Here is a 5,000-nt window from a genome sequence, read left to right as displayed (position 1 = left end):
TTTAAAGTGAATTTAGCAGTAATAATAACCAAAATCATACTTGACATGTCATAGCACCTCATATTGGGTACACTAGAAGCCCGGGGGGGGACTCCCATATGGAACAGACGGGGATGCTCGTCGGAAATTTTGAATTTAACCCCTAAAGGAGACCATCTGGGCGTGGCTCAAGCTTTTTGTGACCCCTAAAGGAGACTAATCTGGGCGTGGCAAAATGCCAATTGTTTGCTTTCCTCCAAATTATAGAAATAAACATAGATTAGGTTAACTCTGAATAGCCAAAACAACAATATTTGATTCAAAAGTCCAGCTTACCAGCAGGGAGAATTTTACTGTAGCAAAATATTACTACAGCTAATAATACGCTTTCACCACATTGTAGTGGGTTAATGTGACAACAAAAATACTTAATCAGGAATTGATTTTATCTTCCAGCAATAAAACAGCAGGAGGATATAAAATTAGGTATTTTCAAAGTTTAGAAAACTTGTTGAAGGTGATTCAGTGCCACCCTCCAAAACTCTTCACAAATTTCACGCTGGCCTACTAAGTACTTCCAGTACAACAAATTATCTAATCTCTCTTTGCGGACTCTGGTTGCAACACAGCTGCTTCAATAATTTTGATCCCCTTGCATTAGATTTAACTTTTAGAAAAACCATAACTTCATATTTCCGTAATAATCGTTCAAAGACATTGAGCAAAAGCATACAAAGCTACATTTGAAAGGGACATAATCCCATGTTGCAGTTTTCTGGATAAGACTTCACAGAAATAACTCCTGTTACCTTTCCACATGTAAAATTAGTCAATGAGTCATGAGTCATGAGTCAATGAGACTCACAGTCATTTATAGCAATAATTTATTGATCAAGCCTAAGCCCTCGTTTCAGTGATTAGGCCTAAGGACTCTATGAAATTTTAGCTTTCATTTTATGGGTTAGGGTAACTGCACTAACTCATTGACTCATGACTCATTGACTCATAAATACTTAAGACTCATATGTAAAAAATATTTCAACATTAGATGCAATGAATTTTTTAGCAATTGCTGTAAATAATAGTAAGCATTCCTACCATTTCAAAGGATGAATAAATTAAAGTTGAATGCAGTAAGTGTAAGAAGTAAAAAAAGTGGAAAGTGGTCCAATTTATTTAAGCTGTAATCAATTTCCATCCTTGCTTTAGTCCCTGGATAGGGTTAAACAATGGTGGTGAAGTGAACAAACTACCCCAAGGGGGTACTTATGATACTGAGACCAAACAGCGGGCAGAGTTGCTGCAGTACATTTAAGGCTATCAATCTGAAAAATGAATGGAACTGTAGAAAAATTTGGTAAGCAAGCAAGTAGCTTTTACCTAAGTGTTATGAATTATAAAATGCCAGTCATTTGTCAATTTACGTAGAACTGGTTCCCCTAAGGGGTCAGATTTCTTTAGCCTACATCCAGAAAACAAGATTCTGTTACCTTTAAGGGTTGTTTAAAAAAAAAAGACCCCTCCTGAACAAACTGCATCCTCATATTTGGATTCTCATTGATTTAATGACTTAAACGATATTATGCAAATTTGTTCTACAATAATACTCAAATACCATAAAAGTATTTTTAACCTAACGTTTTTGCAAAGTTTACTCCTTGAGCCACCAGCATCAACTTTGATACTTTGTTCTAAAAGCCAAAGCCGTTGTATAGCAATGGTGGAGGTGATGATTAGTCACTTTTGTTTTGGTTCAAATAAAGAAAGAAAGTCAAAGTAATGATCGCACTTTAACCCCTTTCACCCCTAAACCGGCCATACTTGGTATTTTACTCTGTCTAAACCCAGAGTATTTTGCTCTGTCTAACACCAGACGATTTTACTCGTCAATGGGGAACCCCATGGAGTCAACAGTCAGTACTTCTCAACATAAAGAAAATGAATTCTGTGGACTTGAACATTCCCAAAAAGAAATGCCGTATATTCCAAATATGATTGCGTAAACTCTTCAAGATTTACCTGCTTCAGGAACTTCAAATCAATGAATATTTTGAATATTTTTCCTGAACTCCTGCAAACTTTGTACACTTTTTAATGGTTTGCCCTTTAAAAGTAACATTCAGAAAAAATGCAAATACAACTGAGGCTGTTTTGCATTATCTACAAGACAAGACAACAATATCCTTTATTCAAACACAACCAATATTAAAGCAATAACACATGCTTGTGGGGTCATGTGCTAACTATAATAAAGATACACTACAGGAAATAAAAGCTTAAAACTAACTATGTGACAGACATAGGATATCTACACATAAGGGATCAGAAAAATATATCAATTGCTATCCAAAATATCATATTGCAAATACACCAAAAGGTAACGGTTGATTGACAAGTTCCTTGTGCAAAATGGTAGAGCATGTTTGAAGTCCCGCAGGACCAAGATGAGAAGTTATGATAAAAACTTTAAACATATTTTTTACCAAAGTTATTTTACTGCCATCAACCCCAATGAGACCTTATGCATGGGACACTGTTTCTAGCTGCAGCTACAAATCACATAATATATTAATAAATTTTGCCATGTAAGAAAAGAACAAACATGTGGGGTGTAAGCAAAAAAAGTCCAAGGCAATAAAGCTTCCTTTCAGCCTTTTCAGGAACAACTATCCACTGTCAACCATACTTGACTCAAAACAGAATTTCCTTGATCCAACAACACATGACAGTTCCCTAAAACCAAAATTACATCATTAATGCTTCCAGAAAACAATAGTCTAAAAAAACCTGAATCTATAGATACCTATATACATCTGTACCTACACGTCTGTTCTTCCAAAAATTATTTAAACTAACATGGATTTTGATTTTGATTTTAAACTCAAATTAATTGCAAATCCATAACTTGGTAACTACATGTACTTGAACGCAAGGATCGTTGAGTTGTGACTGCTAAAAAGTATAATAACTTAGACATTCACCAGAAAAGGGAATATAAATGACCTTAAAAGCAGCTATTTAAACTATTTGATACTAGGGTTACGTTCCCAATGAGACAATCACAGTCAAAATCAAATTCATATCTGATCGAATCATTGATCATTCATGTAGAGGTGCCGATCGTAAGGTGTAACGCAGAAAAAAATAACCTTCACGTTGAACAATATTACCATTTCCCTGCCACCTGGTACAAGCCAATTCACACATGAACGGAAACCTTAGGAATCCTCCTTTCTGTACATTACAGTAACTTTTTGTACCCGGTGGCAACAAACTTTCCACATCAAAAATTGCGTAAAAAACTCACCTGTTTCGCAGCTCTTTTCCCACGAAATAAAATTTTCCAGGAGCAAATTTTCCGAGGATGCTCGTTGGATTGGACTTTTAAACGATTTACACAACATAGACGTTCTCCAAGAATACATTCCACTTGAGACTGGCGTTAAAACTAGCCTTGATCGCTCTAAAAAGAACGGAAACCAACAAGCTACCGATTCTCAAAAGGCAGCCATTTTTCTGTTCTCCTCGGGAGTGTTTTTTTCACGAGAGCCAATGATCGTCCCGGAAACGCGTCACGTGACATATCGCGCGACTCATGCGCAGACATTTTTCGCCAGTGAATGAAATCACCAAATTTTTGGTTTTGTGGCCGACGTGAGCATACAACAGGATATCGTTCACTTTTTATCTTCACTTTAAAACCGTTCCTATAAATCCAGTTACATGATACATTGTAGTTCGCCCTTGTTGTTCAAGGTGAACAAGATGGAATAATCGCGAAATACTTACGACAGCGATTTGTTATATTTTGAAGTGACCTTGTAATAAACCAATTCGGCTAACGCAATGTTGTACCCAATTCAAATCTCTCGGGGGTAAGGATCTTTGTATGTTGCATTTGCATGATAATATTAGCATTCATATGGAAATATTTGCAACGTTTTATTCCCAAAGGATCTGAATTGGGTACAACATTGAGTTAAGCCCCATTTACACGAGCAATTTTTCCTTGACAAGTTTTCCTTGACAAGGAAAAATTGCTCGTGTAGATGGGGAATAGTGGACAAATTTTCCTTGTCAAGGAAAATCTGGCGTGCTAGCTTTTCCTTGACAAGGAAAAATTGTGAAGTCAGAAATTTGCTCGTGTAGACGGACAACAAGGAAAATGTGACAAGGATATTACTTGTCAAGTTCACTTGTCAATGAAAACGTCATATTTTTCATTTACACTACCAAGGAAAACTTGTCAAGGAAAAACTTGTCAAGGAAAACTTGCTAGTGTGTACAGTCGGCAAGTGGACTTGCCAAGGAAAACTTGCTAGTGTAAATGAGGCTTTAGCCGAATTGGTCTATTGACGTCGCTGTTGTCCTTGCTAAAACTCCTTATTCCTTAAAGGCCGGCGCGGCGCGGATTTGAAAAAAAAAACCAAAAACAAACAAATACTGTATAGCGACTTTGGAGAGAACATTTTTTTCTCCTTCTCGTAATGGTCTTGGAAATGCAGTGTAAATTCACTTCCATTTTGTAAACGTCTTGGTACTCATAGTTAGTACGAGTTTAGAAGTGAAATTAATGCTGCGCATACGCATTCGCTCAAAATATGAGACCAAAAACTGTGGGCTGTTCTACCTAAATAAGGAGCTTTAGGAACCACAACGGCGACGGCAACAAGAACGCCAAAAATTTGCATATTTAGTGGGTAAAAACAATAGCTTTGCACGCTCTGCACGTGCAATTTTCATTTTTGTCCATTTCTTGGCCGTCGTCAGCAAAACAACAACGTGAAATAGTCAAATTTGAGCACGGTTTTATGGAGGACGTCAACACTTAAAGATAATTTTTCATTTCTTCCCTAAATTATGCACCACTCATAACGTTTTCATTCCTGAGGGACTGTCATACCTTTGTCATATTAAAAGGCATGGAAGTGATAGAAACAATGAGAATTTATGTTTTGAGATGACGTTCTCGTTGCCGTTCCGTCGTCGTTGCTAAAGCTCTCTATTCTCGAAAACGCGTC

General features: G+C 36.8%; 1 long non-coding RNA gene across 2 annotated transcripts in view; it reads right to left on the bottom strand.

Annotated features, from left to right (window-relative positions):
- Positions 1–2,147: 2,147 nt before the first annotated feature.
- Positions 2,148–5,000, bottom strand: part of LOC138013063 (uncharacterized) — a 7,271-nt gene continuing 4,418 nt past the window's right edge. The window contains exons 6-7 of one of the 2 annotated variants that reach the window (XR_011125162.1): positions 3,287–5,000; positions 2,148–2,712 (exon numbers count right to left, since the gene is read on the bottom strand). The exon at positions 3,287–5,000 is cut by the window's right edge and continues 1,023 nt beyond it. This is a non-coding gene — a long non-coding RNA (uncharacterized lncRNA). The remainder of the gene's footprint in view (positions 2,713–3,286) is intronic. The other variant, XR_011125163.1, reaches the window with a different exon arrangement.

This window comes from Montipora foliosa, chromosome 8 (assembly GCF_036669935.1).
Source record: "Montipora foliosa isolate CH-2021 chromosome 8, ASM3666993v2, whole genome shotgun sequence".
Lineage (NCBI taxonomy): Eukaryota > Metazoa > Cnidaria > Anthozoa > Scleractinia > Acroporidae > Montipora > Montipora foliosa.
The sequence above is the reverse complement of the archived record's forward strand: the minus strand, read 5'-3'. Positions and strand labels throughout refer to the sequence as shown.